This window comes from Balaenoptera physalus (assembly GCF_965194825.1).
Source record: "Balaenoptera physalus genome assembly, chromosome: 7".
Classification (NCBI taxonomy): Eukaryota; Metazoa; Chordata; class Mammalia; order Artiodactyla; family Balaenopteridae; genus Balaenoptera; species Balaenoptera physalus.
The window spans coordinates 8,830,869-8,844,060 of record NC_138886.1 but is presented as its reverse complement, the minus strand read 5'-3'; the positions used below and the strand labels follow the sequence as shown (position 1 = coordinate 8,844,060).

Here is a 13,192-nt window from a genome sequence, read left to right as displayed (position 1 = left end):
AAACAGCTTTATTGAGATGAATTCATACACTATTTAATTCACCCATTAAAAGTATACAATGCAATGGCTTTCAGTATATTCACAGAGTTGTGCAATCACCAATTTTAGAATATTTTCATTATCTCAAAAAGAAAGTCCACGTGCCTTAGCCATTACTCCCAATTCTTGCATCTTCCCAGCCCTAGACAACCACTAATCTACTCTCTCTATATATAGATTTGCCTATTCTGGACATTTTATATAAATGGAATCATATGTGATCTGGCTTTTTCACTTAGCATGTTTTCAAGGTTCATCCATGTTATTGCATGCATTAGTACTTCATTTCTTTTTATATTCCATTGTATGGATATACCATATTTTATTTATGCATTTGTCAGCTGATGGACACTGGGTTATTTCCACTTTTTGGATATTGTGAACATTTGTGTACCAGTTTTTTATATGGACATATGTCTTCATTTCTCTTGGGCATATACCTAGGAATTCTTGGATCACATGGTAACCCTATGCTTAACTTTTAAGGTACTATTTTCCAAAGCGGTGGCACCATTTTACGTTCCCACTAGCAGTGTCTGAGGGTTCCAATTTCTCCATCCCCTCACCAACCCTTGTTATTGCCCATCTTATTTGCTATGGCCATCCTAATGGGTGTGAAGTGGTATCTTATTGTGGTTTTGATTTGCATTTGATGGCTAACGACATTGAGCATCTTTCCATGTGCTTATTGGCATCTGTAGATCTTCTTTGGATAACTATTCAGATCCTTTTCTCATTTTAAAATTGGGTTTACAATAACTTTTTGATATATTACAAAAGAATCTATGTTCATTGAAGAAAACTTAGAAGCTATGCATGAGCATATTAAAAATAAGAGATGTCATTTAGCAAGTATATATTACACGCACTGTGCTGAACTTCCATGCTTGCCCTAAGTCACACAGGTAGAAATAAAAATAGCTAATGTTTATTGAGCTCCTGTTAGGTACTAGGCCTTCTTCCATGTGTCACCTCATTGAACGCTCCCAGCAGCCTTTCTGAAGAGGGTGCTATTTTCAGCATATTTATTTTTCAATAAAGAAACTGAGGCACAGAGATGTTAAATAACTTGCTTACTTACACACAGCTTGCTGGTGGCAGAAGCAGAGTTTGGATTCAGGCAGTCAGAAGTCCCCAGAGTCTGCACTCAACACCCACCCTGTGCATTTCTGAATCCAGAGGCTCCGAGCAGAATGAACCATTGCATTACATTGTCTCTTGTTCTCTTTAAGTAAAATAGCTAAGTATCTTCTTTGATGATTATTCTTTCTTAATGCAACATGGCAGAAATTTCCCTCAGAGACTCCTGAAGACCTAGAAATGGTTTAATTTCCACTGACTCTATTTCTTTTCTTTTTGTTTCTTTTTCTTCCATAAGCTTTGGGAAGACAGTAACCAAATCTTTCCATACGCTGATGTTACTGCAAAATGAATTTGAAAATTGTCAAAATGACGTTCTACTTGTCTGTGTGTCCAAGAATCATTCAGAGTAACGCAGGACATAGGGCCTCCTTTCTGTGGGAGGCCGAACAGAGATATTCTGTGGTTCTGACTTACAGGGCTTCACAGAACTGGCTTCAACTGTCTTTGCAACTTACCTCTGCGACTTTAATCAAATGACTTAACCTTTCTGCTCACCTCATCGTGCGTGGCAGAGTAAAGAATCTGAGAGCAGAGAGACAAGAGACAACCTCATTTCTCAGCTTTGCACTTGTGTGGTCTTGGGCACGTCCCTTTACCTCGAGGGGCTTAATTTTGCCCAGCTGTAAAATAAATGGGCTGGACCCGAGGCTCTCGAAGGTTTCTGACGTTCTGTGTTCTGTGCCTACCTCCGAGTTGTAAAGAATGGGCATTACGGTGATGTTTCTCACAAAACCATTTTTTGTTGAAAACAAATAAATCCTAGGTAGAGGTTTCAAGGGTAAATTGTATGAGGCCTGGAAGGATGTATGGGGAATAAGATGCGCTGCTATTTCTAGGAAGGGGATGGGCGTGGCGGGGCGCTGAGGAGGGTGTGCGGGCAGCTGAGCATCCTTGCAGGCGGAGACCGCGTCTGAGGGCTGCAGCGGAGGCCGAGGCCAGGGACGACCTGGGCTGCAGCGGCTGCGCACTGGCGCGCCCAGCCGGTCGATTTGCGTGTCTCCGCCTCTGCGACGAGCTGGTTGGGGAGACTGGTCTGGCGCCGCGCGCCGATTGGCTGAGCGGCCCGCCGCTCAGACCCAGGAGAGGACGGTTCCTACTGCGGCTGGGCGCCGGCTCCGCTCCCTCGTCGGCCCGCGCTCCAGCTGCGCCCGGCCCTGGCCCGGCTTGGCCCGGCCCCGGCCTCCGAGCGAAGGCGCCGCTGCCGCCTGGGCCACTCCCAGGGCCATGAGGAGGCGGCGGCAGCCACTGCGGCCCGCGTCAAGGTGACCGGCCGGGACTGCGGCGGCGGTAAGAGCGGGCTGTGAGAGGAGCGGCCGGCGGGGCGGGGCGGGGCCCTGAGGGCCGGGTCGGAGGGAGCTGCAGGTGTGCGGGGCGGGACCCCGAGAGGCCGCTGGGCCGGGGAGGGGCCTCGGGGCAGGGGGCGGGGCCGGGGGGGTGTGGGGATAGTGTCCGGCGGTCTCGGGCACGGGGACCGGGCCGGGGGCTTTAGGTGTGTGGTGGGAATGGGGGTTTTGGTATGGAGTACAGCGGGTGTGGGGGTGGAGGTGGGGAAAGGCCGCCGGTGCGGGGGGCGGGGCTGGAGGAGGCAGTCGGGAAGGGCCGAAGGGGCTGCAGGTGCGGGGGGCGGGGCCGGGTGGGACCACAGGTTTACCGGGGGAGGGGGCTGCGAGGTGAGGCCAAAGCGGGCGGAGAGACCAGACTTGAGGAAACCGCAGGTGCAAGGGGCGGGGCTAGGGAGACCTGCAGCGGTGGGGGGCGGGGCCCCGAGTGGTTGCAGGTCCGGAAGCGGGGCCCCAGGTAAGAAGCGGGCAAAGGGTGAGTGGTCGCGGGAAAAGGGAATGCCGCCCTCCCCGCTGTCCAGGGAGTTTGAGTGGAAGCAGGAGCTTTGGGCTCGCTGAGGATTCTGGAGGCTTCGAGGTTGAGGCTGGGCCAGAAGGGCCGGCTAGGCCTGCCTGTGCGTCTCCTGAGTCGGACTTGGGTCTTAGCTTCCCTGGTTACTAGGCCGGCGGCTTCCCCCATGCCACGCCGTGCCCTTAAGGGGGGCGCCCCGTTTTTCAGTCTCGGGGGCTTTTCCTGTTTCCTAGATTGGTGGGGCGGTTGGCTTTCATTCCATCAGCTGTTGAGAAATGTGTGTGCTGGCAGAGTAGTTAGTGTGAAGCTTGAAGGGTTCTGGCTTGCTGGCTCCTGGTACCAGATGCTGCTGCAAATCTTAACAGTGGTCGTCTCCAAAAGACTGAAATGGCAGCCTGGTGAGGGGGCAGAACAGGAGTGAGGGTTCAGAAGCCTTTACCTCTGTGTTACCTGGAGAGTCTTTCACCTCTCTGAGCTTTGTTTCTTCCTTTGCAAAGTGAGCATCCTGGTACCTGCCTTGTGTGCCTCTCAGGGGCCTTGTGAGGAGGGGATGGAACAGTGCCTGCCGGGCACATCGTCGGGTAAAGTTGTGAGTCTGCTGCCTCTGTGCTGATGGGCAGATTGTGTTTGGAGACTGAGGGTCGAAAGAGGAGGGGATTTCTAATCGGTGGACCATTTTCTTGCTCGAGGTTGGGATGAGGTTTGTGGTGAGGTGCTGACTGCTGCTCGCTGTGCGGCCTCTGAGGGGGCTGTGGCGGGGAGAATGGCAGATGGAAAGCACAGGAACATTTCATTGTTTGCTGATCTTTAGACCCCAACCCCAGTGAGGACTCTGAACTGGAGCATGAGGCTTAGACTTGAGCCTTATGGAATTTCCCCTCCCCACCCAAGTATGACACTGATTTTACCACATGCCAGAAGGAAGAGACCCACAAGAGGGGAATGCCAGAACTTTGTTAGGTTTCTACCGGGCAGAGAGAAGAAAGCGAGGTGATGGGGCTCCCTCCTGTTTGGAAGGGTGTCCCATACCCATGCGTGTGACCTTTCATTGCGCAGCGCGTCTGCTCACTAGCAGTGTGACCAGTTCCTGCTGCCTGTGTTGCAGGGACAGAAGAGAAGGCAGGAGGAGGCTTCTCCTGTACTGGCCTGCAGTTTTCTTCACTTCAGATGCTGTGGGACTTTGGGGGATCAACCTCCATGGTGCTGGCCTCTCTCACTACCACCTGGTGGGGCGGTGACCCAGTGGCATCATGGGGATGGCATCTAAGGGATGGGTCCTTACTGGGGTCCGTGCTTGTGTGGCAGGCACCCAGAGGCTCTAAAAGCGGCATGTGTGAATTATCCCATTCTGTCCCAGCAGAAACGATGTAAATGTCTCTCAGAGATTGCTGCGCTCTGGGTAACCATCATGCTCTGTGGGTTAAAAGGAAAGCCCAAACTTGGTGGCACACAAGAGCCAGAAAATGTGTTGGGTAATGAGGGGACTGGCTTTGTGATGGTGGTGTTGGAGTGACAGCATCCAGGGTTGAGAGAGAAACTTCGTTAATGCAAAATCTTGCATCCAGGGCTCTCTGTGATATGGCTCCAGCCTACCTGATTTTCCTTTTCAGCATGGAGGTTAAGAGCTCTGGCTCGGAAGTCAGAGAGATACGTGTTTGAAGCCTTATATACCAGTTTCTTAGCTTCTCAGAGCTTTCATCTCCTTATTTGTAAAACGAGGGTAATCATGTCTACCTTGAGAGGTTGTTATGAAGAATAAATTTGACAAGACCTGTGAAAGCACCTGATATATTAGGTTGTCAGTGTTAGGGTATGTTTCTGCCCCTCCTTGACTGCCCATCTCTCAACACAACAAAACAGCATGTCGCATGTGAGGAGAGCAGGACAAGTAATTTTGAGGCCTTCGCTTCTTATGTAACCTTGATCAGAGCCCTTCCCCTGTCCAGGCCTCAGTTTTCTTAGCTGAGTGAGGATGGTGTTAGAATACGTGAACATCAAGAGTGATCCTAGCTCTGGCCTTCTGATTGGCATGTCTTCCCGAAAGGCAGGAGGGAGGAAGCTAGTGACCTGTTGTTTAGTTCTTCTTTTAAAAATACCTGTTGAGCACTTTGCCTGGCACATAGTAGGTGCTCATTAAATACTTGTCGAAGGGACAGATGAAGGACTTTCAGAGGAAGGTGTGTGGCAGATTATCTCTGCTGCTTATATGTATGCCGTATCTGCACCTTCAAAGTGCATTTTATTTATTGCAGAAAAAAAATGTTGCAACAAGTTTATAGTGAAATTAGTGAACCTCAACATGAAAGACAAAAGTTGTTTTACAGTCCTGTTTCACCACAAATTAAATTCACCCAGTTTTTCATAAACATAAAAGTTTTTTTCATGGTTGCAGTCATATGTATGTGAGCATTTGGAAGAGGCCTGGCAATAAGGAGTTTCCTTAAATGGTGTTTTTGTCTTATTTTTTTAAGAATTAAAAAAAATCACACATGGATTTTGTTTTAAAAAGGCAAGTAGTTCAAGGGGGACAAATTGTAAAGTGTCTTTCTTGCCTCAAGCTGCCAGTTCCCAGTCTTCTCCCTAGTGGCAACCACTATTACCATTTTCTTGTTTGTTATATATTTTTTCTTTTATACAAAGAATAGCATCCTATACATACTCTTGCTCCTTTATTTATTGATCTATTTGGAAATTGTTCCAACATTGGAAAATGTTCCAGTTGGTGCATACAATTCCTCCTTAATAGATGTTTCTGACTGATATCTTAAGCACAATTTTGTGTCTCCACTCTCCCCCACCCCGCCATGATGTTTACTCAGTAATGGTTAGCAGTCATTGTTTAGAAGACTAACAAGAGATAGCCCTTGTTTTTCTCTAGGAAAGAAATGGCTTTGGTTCCAGTGAACAATAGACTAAAGGGCAATCCATGTATCTGGATGCAAGGCAGACACAGAAAGAGAAAGGAAAAGGGATTTGTTCACTAGTAATTGAAAACTGATTTTTCATTCAGCCCATGATTCAAAGTCCGGCTCTGTCACTTACTGGCTGTATGACTTGGGGCAATTTACCTAATCTTTCTGCGTTTCAGTTTCCTTATCTGTAAAATGGATGGTGATAATAGGATCTGCCTTTTGGGGTTTTTGTGTAGAAGAAATGAGATCATGTATGCAAAGTACTTGCAGTAATAGGTCATGGTAGATGCTCAAGAAGGGGTAGCTGCTGTGTTATTAATAATCTAAACTAGACTCTTATTCTTTGTTAGCAGATATTTACTGGACAGCTGAGGGTGAGCCATGGAGAATGCCCAAGTCCTTGCCCTCAAGGTGCTCACATACTGTGCAGAGAGACAGGCACACAAGTCACTGATGACAGAACAGGGCTCAGCGGTGGGGAGGTGAGCAGTATGGGGCTCAGGGAGGCAGGAAACAATGACTTTCCCTTGGTGGTTTGGGAAGGGCTTCTCAGTTCAACTTTTCCCTTCTCTGTGAAATCTACTCAGTTCTTCTACAAGTGACCACTCCTGTCTGTGCTCCCTTGGCTTTCATTGTGCATATACCTTGATCGGATCATGCGCCTCACTATTGCATGCATTATTCTATGCCTGTGTCTCCTCCCTGCACAGGGAAGGTTTCCTGCTTTCTTTGCTTCTGAGTCTCCAGGGTAGGCTCTTGGTGGACATTGTGATGGACCTCTGCTCAGACAAGTCATGCTACCGAATGTTGACAGACTCTTATTGATAGGTCACTGGTGAATCTCAGACTCTGGACTCTATTGCTTCATTCCCCACGTATTTGAGTGCTGACTGAGACACACATTTGCCATATAATAGCTGTAGGCTTTGGGTCTGAGTGGTGATACTTGTTCTACAAAGTCTTAGGGGTGGGAGAGGGAAGAATTATTCGCTCCAGATGCTCCAGGACAAGATTGGGAAACAGAAAGAAGGACAAGTCTGAAAATGAACTGCTCATACTTGCTGAAACCCACCTCCCCCTTCCCCAGAAGTGTGGCTGCTGACCCTTCCCTTGAGGTGGACTTGCGGAGGAGCAGGCCTCAGGGGGCTGAGTAGATGGTCTGTAGATTCTGATCAGGGATGGGGAGAGTTGGTTGGGTTGGCTTCTGTGAGGGGCATCCTGGGGCATTTCTGGGGCCACTTCCTTCCTGTGGGCATCCATCCACCAGCCTTGCTGCGCTCCTGCTTTGGGCCAAGCCCTCTGCTGAGTGCTGGGCACATGGAGATGAAGGAGCTCCATCCTGCCCTTGGGGAGCGGATGGTTGGTGGAGGAGTCACGTGCAAACAGAATGTGACCAGGTGGGGATTGGCGGTGACAGAAGACCCCAAGTGAAGTGGCCAAGCAGATTCACACTCTGGAGCCAGATCTGGGTTCCGATTCTGGCTCCTCCACACACAACCTCTGTGACCTCGGGCAAGTGTCTTCCCCACTCTTAGTCTCAGTTAACTGATTTGTAAAATGGGGATGGCAGGGTTACCTTCCTGGGGGCTGTCATTGAAGATTCAGTGAAATAATGCCGTGGGCTCCTTAGCGTGGTGCCTGACGGGAAGCTGATGCTTACAGAGTGTTCACTGTCTTTTTGTTTATCCTTGGTGCTGGGGCAGCACCAGGAAGCACCTGTTTGGCTGTTTTCTCCAGGTTCTAGTGTAGACGGTGCCAGTTGGTGGTGAAGGTGATGGCCAGGTATCTGAGAAACCAGCTCTGAAGTCACAGAGTGCTCAAGGAGTCCTTGGGACTTTCCTTACAGGCCCACAGTTGTTTCCTCCCCTGTTTTTGCATGAGCTCTTCTCACAGGTGGTTCCAGCCCAGCACCATCGCAAGCACCTTCTCTTTGACCCCCTGCACGGATCAGTTCCATGGCTTTTCCCCAAAGGGAGGCATGAGTCAGGCTTGTCTCACCTGCACTTACTGAGGAGAGCAGAGACCATGAAGATGTGGAGAGGCACATTCTTCCCTGGTTTTTCTGCAGAGCTTTCAAATCCATTGTGTTCTTTGAAGGAGATTTATCTCCTGAGCGTCAAAGAGGCGGACAGGGCAGCACTTACAGCAGACTCTGGAGTCAGGCCTATGTGGGTTTGTGTCCTGACCCTACTCACGAGCCCTTTGACTTTGGGCAGGTGACCACTCCTCTGTTTCCTCATCAGTACAGGAAGTGTGATGGTACTTACCTCCATCTGGTTCTTACAGGACTGCAGGGAGATGACGAGGAACAGGGCTTAGCATAGTGCTTGCACTTCATGAGCATCCAGTCAGCGTGAGCTAGAATAATCTTCTCTTAACCCGTTGTTAGAGGGCTGTCAGGATGCTTGTTTTTTTTGCGGGGGATGTTAACTTATTGCCTATGAAAGTTATGTGAGTTATTGCACAAGGAATGTATTAAAGCTCAGAGGTGCTTGGTGGTGAGGGCTGGTGGGAGCACCCAGGGTGGCAGGCAGTCTTCAGCCTGCACTGGGACTGCTCACGCAAGCCTTGATGCCCACAAAAGCAGTAGGTGCTGGTGAGGGGGAGGGTGGAGTCACCCCAGGCGTGGGCCTTGTCTCAGACCTGTCCAGGAACTGAAGGCTGGTTTCCCAAGTACTTTCTATTTCACTGTTCTGTGATTCCATGTAAATAATGGGACTTTAATATAAACTTATGCAACATTATACTTTCCCTCTTTAGGATTTAAATATTTTTATTATCAGATTTTATTTTAAGGTTAAGACAGTTAACTTGAGTAATCAGAAGAAAATGTAAATGTTTGGCCTCAACAGTCAAAGGTTTCTTTGAAAATCATCTTATTAGAGACAAAAGAAAGAGTAATGAATGTAATTAAATTCGTATTTATTGGATACAGTAATTCTCACCCACTCTTGTGTAAGCTTGATAAGTAGGTCAAGGGGAATCTGTGTTTTTGATACATTTCTGAGTAATTAAATATTTATGGAAAACAAGTTAATAAATTCAGGAGAATTTGCTGTGTCTCTTTTTGTGGCAATAAAGTCTGTTATGTGGAATTAGTGACTTTCGCTATTTTAAGATATTTCTTATTTTGTGCCCTCCCTGTAGCTGCGTTTTGTTTTGTTTCTTCTCTCTAGGTACCATATCTCCAGCACTTTCAGGCCACTGGCATTTAGGAGTGTTCCCACGGGGCTCCCACAACGCCCTGCTCTGGCGTGTAGCAGCCTCGGCTTCCTGTGACTCCCCCACCAGACTTTGCAGAGTCAAAGTCTGCATTTCTTCTTCCCACCATATTCAGGGCCTAGCCCAGGACTAGTACCCGGCAGCCAGAACGATCTGAGTGTGTTGTTCCCTCTGCCTAAATCCCTTCAGTAGCTTCTGGTTTCTCTTAGAAAAAACCCAAATCGTTTGCATGGCCCGCGGGTGTAACGACATGCTCTTCGGTGTAACTGGTGTAACTGTTGTTCGTTACGTCCAGCTCCCCGGTGCGGGGTGTGCAGTCCCGTCACACCATGGTCTGTGGCTTTGCTCACAGTCCTGTCCTCAGTGCCTGCCGTAGCATCTGGCACGTAGCAAGTAGTACATAAATGCTTGTTAAATGGACAAATGAAATAAAGGGTGAGTGCCCAGTGACTGATTTGAATCTATAAAATGAGAAGGTTGTTGGATCTGAGGTCCCTTCATTATAAAATATTTCAACACTTTACAAAGTCTCTGACACCTGTGTCTTTAGCCTCATAATGATTCTGCAGGGTAGGCGGGGCGGGCTTTGGTGTGCGGAGGAGAAAATGGAAGCTCAGAGAGGGTGGAGTTGCCCAAGATGGAGCTATGGGAGACGCAGAGGGCTCCTCAGGTGTCTTTTCTCACAGCCCGGGCTGTCTCGAGGTGTGGTTTCTGACACACATTGGAAGAATCACAGGTGAGATAGGGAAACAGGGATTCATGGACAAAAGGTACTTGTAATAGTTTCTCTTGGTTTTAGTTGTTTTAATGTTCCTGATAATTGAATTTGAGGAGTTGAGTTTAGTTTGGGGTGATGGGTTTAAGGTCTGCTTTCATTCTAGGGACCAGGAAACCCTGATCTTTCTTATAAATAGCGAAGTTACGGGATTGATGCATGTGCTGATTAGTTGATAACTAAGATTAGAATTTGTTCTTTCTGGGAAGCTTTTTGATAAGATTAGAAGTTACTTGCTGATTGATATGTAGCATTACTTTGCTGTTTTCAAAAGATGCTGGTTGCTTCAGTTAGCCTATTTCTCTAATTTATCTCTGGGTATACCTGCCACGGGGCTCTTTTGCAGTGAGCATTGCGGTGGCCTCTGTGCTCATCAGTTGTAGTGTCCGTCTGATCTGAAGGTTAGAGATCGTTGAGTCCACTCTTCCTACTCTCCACATGAGGATGTGGACTTTGCCAGGGTTTCATACTCAGGCGTACTGATTCTCCACCTGTAAAACCCATCCATTTGTATGTTGCAGTTTCTCAGTAGCTGCCTGCGGCTCATGTAACGTTGCTCATAGAACCATGTCCATGAAGAAGCATTTATCTCTGATGAAAACCTCAGCTTCAGGGTCCCCTGTTGAATCTACAGTGTGACTGTGGGGAAGAGGAGCTAACACCTGACTTGGTGCCCAGCACCAGTATTCGGTGATGGTGGCTGGCTGAGAAAAGGCAGTGCCTCTTGTGGTCTGTTAGCAATATGCGTATTGATCTTAGGGGGCTTCATCATGATGTTAGGGGGCTGAGAGATTATTGGAACCTACTTTTATCAATATAGCCACTATACTTGTGGAACAGAGAGAGCAGCCTCGTATTATAGGAAGATCACTGGGTATGAAGCCAGAATGCCAAGTGTGTCACTTTGCTCTGACACCTGCTTTCCAAATAAATAGGAATATCCCCAGTGTGTGTGCATCCTTTCGTTAGTGGGAAAGCCCCAGTTTTAAGATCTGAGGTTGCTTTGCGAGGGTTGCGTCAGAGTAAAGAGAGCTCGCTGTTATTAAAGTATTGTACCAGTCACGAAAGGCAGCCTTATTCCTTGTTCTTCCCTGTCTTCCAGACCTGCCTGCCTGCCCGTCCATCTGTCCATCCGCCGTCCATCCATCCATCTACCCACCCACCCTCGCATCCATCCAGTCCTTGTTCAGGGCCTGCTGAGTGCTAGCACTGTGCCGAGTGTGGGGCTGCAGTAGAGGAAAAAGACAAGTCTGGTCCTTGCTGTCCTTTGGCTCTCAGTCTAGTAGTAAAGTTAAGTAAGTATAAAAATAAGTACAAAACCCGTAACAAATAAGTGTACGAAAGATTAATTACAGCACTGACAAGGGCTGCATAAGAAGAGTACAAGGTGCTCAGAGGCTGTAAACCACATGGATGGTCAGAGACAGCTTCCCAGAGGAAAGAGGAGTTGGAGTTAGCAAGGTGAAGAGGTGGCAACTGCGTGTTTCGTGATTCCAGTTGGGGCAAGGGTGTGGTGAATTGACGAAGTCACACAGCCGGGGTGGTCAGAGCCCTGAGCGTGAGGGGGCCTCTGCAGCGCTCACGGCCCGGTGGTCAGGGCATTGCTTTCTTGACCTGTGCTGGAAACGCCCGACAGAGTCTGTTGTTGCTGACTCTTCTTTTTCAGAACTCCCATCTATCATCAAAAGCATCTGTTACTGAAACATTACCTGCCATGGTTTCCAAGATAGCAGTTGGCCTTATTTTTATTGCTTTAAAGATTGGTTGCTTCCTTTGCTTCTTGAGGGGGTGGAAGAACGCCTTGATCTCATTAGTGGTTTCACTCATGAAGTAAACACTTACTGAGCATGTAACTGGGCCTGACACTGCAGTCCTTGCCCTCAGGAGCCCACCAGCCGACAGATGGGAGTAAATAAATGACGATGATGTTGTGTCGGGGCTGGTAAGTAGTGGAAATGGAAGCTCATGGCACCAAGTCAGACTCACAGGATCTCAAAGATAGATGTTCTGTGTCCCAGGTGCAGGGGAACACAGGCAGGGGAAACAGATGACAGGGGTCCAGAAGCAGGAGAGAGCATGCTGTGGCTCAGGTGTGGTGAGCTGTGTGGAGTTGCAGGAAACAGGTCAGAAAGGTGGTTTGGGGTCAGTCCTCAGAGGGACTCACGGGCAGTGCTTAGGAGTTCGGATGTTATCCTGTGGCCGGTGGAGATTTGTTCCAGAGTTATAGGAGGAGAGAAACCCCTTCAGTTATACTCCTGGTGTGGAGGATGGGTGGTATGGGAGGAGACTGGCATTTGGGAGATGAGTGAGGGAGCCATGGGGATGGAGAGGAGAAGGTGGGTTCGAGAGAAACCGAGGTAGAGGCCTCTCTCCTTGGAGATTTAGCGGATGGGAGGGAGGGCGGGCCGTGCCAGGGTTTCTCACTTAGTGATGTGAGGTGCCGGACAGTCACAGGATAAGGAACGTGAGAGGAGTGTTGAGTTGGGAGGGGGAGTTGTGAGTTTGGGACGCCTGTGGGACAGCACTCGGCAGCTGGCCTGCTAGCCTGAAGCTCAGAGAGAGGTCTGAGCCAGAGCAGAACCCTCCGTGGTGTTTGTGGGAGAGAGGCTGGTCATCTGTGTGTGGAAGGGTTTTCACAGGTGGTTCTGATGCCCCACTGGTCTGGAGAGAGAGCCTTGGCCCTTGGGGAGGTGGGAGTTACTCAGCAAGGTTATGTGTAGGGAGCAGAGGGTCCTGGCTGGACTGCTGGGGTGGCCAGCATGCGGGGTGGGGCACAGTGGGAGAGTTGGGGAAGGAGCAGGAGGGGTGGTCAGTGAGGAAGGAGTGACCTAGGAAGGTGATGGTATGGAAATGGGTGGGGGTGGGATCCCCTCCAGCTCTCTCCCTGCAGGGCCTCTGCCCCTGCCCCCTGGAAGCTGAGTGCTCTGGTGCCAGCCCCAACCCCCTTATTTTCCCTAACAGTGGAGCCATTTCCACATGAGAGAGGTCGTTTTAGTGACCTTTGCTTCCGTGTGTGAAAGACTCTGCAGAGGAGGCTCTGCATCCAGCCTCTAAACCCTTCAGCCTCTCTCAGAACCTTCTCGAGAAATCCACCCCTGCCTTCTCTTGCTGGCCCTTCGGACTGAAATCTCTGGCTCCTGAAGCAGGAAGGTTGGGGCCCCATCTGGCATTCTGGGGTTCAGGGTGGGTCTGCAACCTCAGTGGGAAGGGGATGTGTCTAGATCCCAGGAAAGGCAGCTACCAGACGTGT

At 49.2% G+C, this 13,192-nt stretch overlaps 1 protein-coding gene across 28 annotated transcripts in view; it reads left to right on the top strand.

Annotated features, from left to right (window-relative positions):
* Positions 1–2,256: 2,256 nt before the first annotated feature.
* The window catches only part of RALGPS1 (Ral GEF with PH domain and SH3 binding motif 1), a 296,025-nt gene continuing 285,089 nt past the window's right edge, over positions 2,257–13,192 (top strand). For 23 of the 28 annotated variants that reach the window (XM_082470075.1, XM_082470072.1, XM_082470067.1 and 20 more), the window contains exons 1-2: positions 2,338–2,469; positions 11,045–11,237. The gene's annotated coding sequence lies outside the window, so the exon portion shown is untranslated. Of the gene's footprint in view, positions 2,470–2,950; positions 2,980–11,044; positions 11,238–13,192 lie in introns of those variants that run through there. The other 5 variants (XM_082470081.1, XM_082470080.1, XM_082470079.1 and 2 more) reach the window with 3 other exon arrangements.